Genomic DNA, 6,443 nt, shown 5'->3' on the forward strand with positions numbered 1-6,443 from the left:
GTCCAATTCCAAGATAGACAATAGCTCACTAAACAATTAATAAAAATGCATTTAATCAGCTATTTGCTTTGTGTAAATTAATTCTGAATACCTCATAGAACATGGGCTAGAAGTAGGAGAAAAGAGATGGTGCCTAAGGAGGGTGTAATCAGAACACATTTAAACCAGGCAAGAACTTTTACTCCATTCCAGCATTTACATATCACTGGGAGATTGGAGAGAAGGAAAAGTGATAAAATATGAACTGTTGTACCAAAGTTTTCTCAGAAGATCTCAAAAGTGATACCTCATAAGGCCAGAAGGGATCACGGTGATCATCTGATCGGGCCTTCTGTATAACACAGGCCATACAATTTCACTGAATTAATTCCTGTTTGAACAAAAGCATTTATCTTAGAAAAAAATCGAATCTTGATTTTTCAAATTGCCAGCAATGGAAAATCCACAAACACCTTGGTAAATTGTTCCAAAGATTAATTACCCTCATTGTTAAAATTATGCATTTTATTTCTAGTCTGAATGTTTCTAGCTTTAATATCCGCATGTTGGACCTTATTATCTTCTCTTCTAGACTGATGAGCCTTTTATTGTCAAATTTTGGATTTGATCATTTATGCATGTGTGTGTGTGTTGTGGATGCTTTTTAGTGCTGTTTGAAGTGTGACTTGCATTGCAAAAATATTCCAAAATCAGCTCTAGTTTAACATGAAATCCAGGACCCTAAATTAGTTTACCAGAACTTTATTTGGTCCTGCAAATTCTCTACAAATGGAAATTCAACAAATATTTGCTGCTGCCTCTAGTTACTCACTAATGTTCAGACTACTCACAAAGTACTGCAAGTCTCAGCTTGGCTCACTGAGTTATGTGACACAGGACAAGTCACATGCTGGAAGTCATGTGGCTTTTCTTCTGTGATCTCAACTGGATGAGCAACCCTAGGCAATGAAGAGTATCAGCCAATTCGGCAAAAACCGTTATCAGCTGATTCTTCTGAGAGAAGCTGTATTTATTTAAGTAACCTGATCCAGCTGGGGAAATCGAGAAAAAGACAGGTTCTCCTGTCAGTCACCATGGCTCTCTGACTGTGGAAGGTACATTTATTGCTTTCTATTATTCCTTTTTTTTCTTTCTATTATGCAGATAAAAGTCTCTCTTAGTTTTACAAAGGAAAATGGATTAGTTTCACAAATAAAGAATTGGTATGTAAACTCTTTTGTGCTATCACACTGAGGATTACTTAGAACAGAGCACACCACACAATACATACTAGTTCAGCAACCCTTTCAGTGGGAAATGAGTTAATATTATCAATTATATATTCGGTTTACCAGATTTACAAGGATAAATTAATTTTTTTCATTGATTTCTGGTACCATAATACTGCAGACAACATTCCTGAATAGTGGCCCAAATATATTCCTATAATTCCCTCAGTTAGTGGAACTCTCTTAATATTTGAGACATGGAATATGTCTCCTATGTAATATGAATCTTATTCAAATTATTTGTATTTGATTTTCACATTGCTGGTATTTTTCTATCCATCTTTCATCCAAAAATATATCCCTACAGCAGTGGTTCTTAAGTCTAGCAGCTGATTCCGTCAAATCTATGCGACAGTGAGCACACATATCAAACCCCAAGTCTTCGAGTTTGCAGAGGAATTCTGTGATAGGAAAATGAGGATAAGGCAAACCTGGAACTTTTCAATTTCACAGACTGCAGACAAATTTTGACACACCGAAAATGTATTACTCTGTTTAGGACAGAACTTTGGAAGAGTTTACATACAGCTGCATGGAGAATGTGTCATTTTTCAAACCTTTTTGGATTGTGTATACATTTGAAATGCTTTCATTGATTTAAAACTTTTTGTAAAATTATGTGTTTTGAGATATATTTTTGAAAGATAACTCTTCAAGCCTTCACTGATGCTGGTATTCCAGGATCATTCATTCAATACATCTGTTCATGACACACAAAATCATAGTAATGAGACAAATGTAAGTGCAATGTTGGCACGAGGAAACATCATATATTGGCACTGCCCCCATGAGATGGAAGTAACAGTAAAACAAGGAAGGGCAGTGAAGTAAAAACTTGAGTAGAAAAGGAAGAAAGATTCAGTCAGTGTCATTCCTGCATCATGTCATCAGATGTCAGATGGCAACAGTTACTCTAGCTTTTTATAACTAGCTGGCATTATAGACATTTTTAGTTTATAAGAAGTACAGCATCCCAAAGTGTTAAGGAAATAACAGTTCATTTATGCACCATACAGCATAGCCATAAATCCATCACTATATAAAGGAGATACAAACCACTTCCTCTCCATATATTTGCTACATATGGCAGCTGCATGCAGGAACAAGTTCTGTTCTAGAGAAATCTTGGGAAGAATGGCTTTTATATTGCAATATTGATTACAAATTATTTAACGGAATGCAAATGCAGCTTATCAAACGGCATCCACATTCACGACCATTAACAAAAAAGTAAATGAGAGCAGAATACTCTCAGTATGCCAGCTGGCAAATAAAGAAAAAACAGCTGCTGGTGGCCGCCAACTGCGAAGCTCATGCAGACAATGATGTGTTCAACACATGAAATGAACAAGTTGCATGCCTGTTGCAACAAAAGTACTGTTGCTCTGGGAAACTTGGCAAATGGAGTCCAACTGTACAGATTCACTGACTTTCAGGAAGTTGTGTGGACAGAATTATTTCAGTGTCACCGCACAATTGTTACATCTGCAGACCTGGCTACACTAGGTCATGAACCATGTTTGAAAACTCCATATGAAATATATGGTTTCATTGTATGTTCACTGCCAAGTTATTTTTAAATATAGTTCAGCTGATCAGTGTGAGCAGGGCTACAAAATTTTAAAACCATCTTCAAAACCCTCATTTCAGCCTTGACACAGAAAATACTTGGCATTTCTAAAGAGCGTTTCTATATCCATAGTACGCGGAGCATTTTACAAAGGTTAGGTTAATCCACAGTTACGGGAGGTGACACAGACTAGTGGGTAGAGCACTAGATTGGGAATCAGGAGACTTGGATTCTATTTCTAGATCAGCCACTGGCCTGTTGTGTGACCTGGGGCAAGTCACATTGCCTCTCTGTGCCTCATTTTCCCTTCCTCTCATCCTCTGTCTTGAACATTTAGAGAGAGTAAGCTCCTACAAGCAGGAACAGTCTTCTGCTTTCTGTTGGCATGGAGCCTACCCAATGGAGGCCTGATCTCACTTGGAGCTGTAAAGCACTACCATAATGGAAAATTTTTGCCAGGCAGGAAAACGAGGAAGTGCGAAGTTAATGATTCATCTCCTCCTCACTTATTAATGGGACTAATTTCTCCCCAGTACTTCTTCCCCCCTTGTTATGCTTCTTCTTATCAGTTCACTTGAACTGACATTAATTCATTCTTCTTTTCTTGATCTAATCTGTTCTCTGCAAGCCTTTACTGACTGAATATTCTTGTAAGGTGAGTTGGCTATCCCCTGTGCCATTTTCAGTACCGGCTTTCTGTTTGTTTTATTCCCAGGGCCTTGAGAAACCCCACCTGAAGCTTCATCCCTGTCCTGGCACTGCAGCCCCTGCTGTGTCCCAGAAGTGTCCTGCAGCTGGTCCAGCTCTTAGATGGGGCTGGATAGGGCTCCCTGCACTGCCTCCACCCTGGGCATCAGCTCTGGAGACTGGTGTCTGTGGGTGAAAGCAGCGCACAGAGCCACTTGTGCACCTCTGCCTGTGAGCCAGACCTACTGCAGACCACTTCCAGGGCACAGTGCAGTCCATGATGCCAGGGACAGGCAGGAAGCTTGCCCTAACACCCCTGCTGCACTGCTAACTGGGAGCTGGCAGAGGAAAACATTATATCAAGAAAAGAAGAATGAATTAATGTCAGTTCATGCCCAAACCCTGAACACCAATCCTCTGTCCCAGCCATGAGCTTTTCCAAACCCAGAGCCGCCTCCTATACTTCAAACACCTCATCTCCATCCCATCTCAGAGCCTGTACCCCCAGATGGGGCCTGCACCCACCCTGAAACCCACCTCCACACCAGCCCAGAGCTTCCTCTCACACCTTGAACCCCTCTGTCCTGCCCCCCAGCCTGGAACCCCCTATTATACTCCAAACCCCTTATCCTACCCCACCTCAGAACCTGCACACCCAGGGTATGTCTACGCTACAGCGCTAAGTTGAACTAACTTATTTCAAATTAGTTAATTCAAAATAAGCTAATTCGAATAACGCATCTAGACCCAAAAACTAATTCGCATTAGCGTTTTGCTAATTTGAAATAGCACGTCCACACTGATTGGACACTGGGTCACATTTAAGGGCAGCAGAAACCGGTTCCAGCAGGGCATCAGGTCAGTAGTTGCTTTGTGTGGCTGCTGTCTGAGGCTATCTGAGGCTCGTGCTTAAAGGTAACCCCCCCTGGACAGCCAGTCCTCAGCTTTTTTGCTTGCTTGCCTACCTCGCCGTGGGACAGCAAAGCGTTTTCCTCTCTGCCTGCCTGTGTCTGTGGTTCTCACTGGGAACACCGCTGCAGTTGGCACCATGGAGCCAGAGCTCGCCCTGGGCATTCTGGTCCAGTTTTTGGACTTGCTGCTGCAAGCCTGCCAGCAACAGGTGGAGACTGCCTGGCACCATTTGGTGCACATCAGTCCCCTGCCCCTCCCCTTGGCCTCCCTGGGGGCTGTGGAGGAGCTGCAGCAGCTCCTGAATGCCAGAGTGCCCCGCCGCATCTGGCGTCTGGACACCAGCAGCGACTGGTAGGACTGCATTGTCCTGGAGCCATGGGGAGACCAACAGTGGTCCTAGAACTTCAGGATAAAGGAGGACACCTTCCTGGAGCTCTATGAGTGGCTCGCCCTTGCTCTGCGATGATGGGACACTCACATGAGGCCCACTATCCCCCTCCAGAAGTGTGTGGCTATCACCTTGTGGAAGCTCTCCATGCCGGACAGCTACCAATCCGTCAGGAACCAGTTTGGGGTGGGAAAATCCACTGTCGGAGCAGTGCTCATGCAGGTACGGCACTCACCAGCCACTGGGCCGGGGGGGAGGGGAGCTGCAAGGAGGGGATGGACTGCCCCAGGGAAAACGGGGGGTAGGAGGTGAAAATGGCCTGCTCAGGAGGGTTTGATCTGTCCTGGCCGTATTACACGCTGCCCGTGGCAGCCAGGATTGCAGCGGGGGTCGCTTCTGGGAGTGGGGTGTAGGGCAGTGCCAGGGAACAACACTCCCAGCCACCCGGGTGCCCCAGTGACTCACAGTTTGGTGTGTCTCTCTGCAGGTGGTCAAGGCCATCAACCGGGTGCTGCTCCGCAAGGTGGTCCACCTCACCGACCCGGACACGGTCATCCAGGGGTTCGGCGCCCTCGACTTCCCCAACTGCGGGGGAGGGGGGGCATTGACGGGACGCACATCCCCATCTGTGCCCCGAAACACTAGGCCTCCCAATATATCAACTGCAAGGGTTACTTCGCTGTGATCCTGCAGGCTGTGTCTGATCACCGGGGCCAGTTCACGGACATCAGTGTGGGCTGGTCTGGCAAGGCACACAACGCCAGGGTGTTCCAGAACTCCTCTGTGTGCCAGAGGCTGCACACCGGGACCTTTTTCCCCAACCGCCACAACAGGGTCGGGGACATGGACATGCCCGTCTGCCTGGTGGGGGATGCGGCCTACCCCCTATAGACCTGGCTAATAAAGCCCTACACGGGACACCTCAACCCCTCCTGGCAGGCCTTCATGCCAGGCTCACCAGGGCCTGCATCATGGTGAAGGGGGCTTTCGGATGCCTGAAAACCCAATTTAGATGCCTCCTCATCCGACTCGACCTCACCAAGCACAATATCCCTTCCGTGGTGGCAGCATGTTGTGTGCTGCACAATTTATGTGAGCGGAAGGGGGGAAGCTTTCCTGCCAGCCTGGATGGCTGAGGCGGAACTCTTGGCTGGCCAGTACGCGCAGCCCCACACCGCTGCCATCCGGGAAGCCCCGCGGGGGGCTGTCCAGATCCGGGAAGCCCTGTGAGAGAGCTTCCTGGTGGAGGAGGACTGAACTCTCCCTGCATGCCCCACTGGGGCCTTCTTCCACCCTCACCTCCTTCCCCTTTCCCCTCCCTAACCCCCCTTCTTAATGTCAAATAAAGACACCTGTTTGGACAACAAAAATCTCTTTTAATTTACATAACTGGGGTGGAGGGAGGGATGAGGGTAGGAGAGGGGAGGGGAAAACCTGGGAAGAGGGAGCTGGAAGGGGGAGGAAGGGGAGGAAGGGAAGGGAAAGCTCAGGGTTCGGGGTCTTGCTGGCTCTGCCATCTCACAGCACAGTGGGTGTGGGGGTGTCGGGGAGGAGTGGTGTGGAGGGTGGGGCAGGAGGGACGGGGCGGAGGAAGCGGGAGGGGGAGCAGAGGTGGGAG

The 6,443-nt window shown here is 46.9% G+C and overlaps 1 long non-coding RNA gene across 1 annotated transcript; it reads left to right on the forward strand.

The window, feature by feature from the left end:
• The first annotated feature begins 823 nt into the window (after window positions 1-823).
• Window positions 824-6,210, forward strand: LOC142829935 (uncharacterized). The gene is made up of 3 exons (XR_012904877.2): window positions 824-1,094; window positions 4,940-5,047; window positions 5,313-6,210. It is a non-coding gene; the product is annotated as an uncharacterized LOC142829935 (long non-coding RNA).
• The last annotated feature ends 233 nt before the right edge of the window (window positions 6,211-6,443 follow it).

This window comes from Pelodiscus sinensis, chromosome 6, assembly GCF_052426305.1.
Source record: "Pelodiscus sinensis isolate ZL-2025 chromosome 6, ASM5242630v1, whole genome shotgun sequence".
Taxonomy (NCBI): Eukaryota; Metazoa; Chordata; order Testudines; family Trionychidae; genus Pelodiscus; species Pelodiscus sinensis.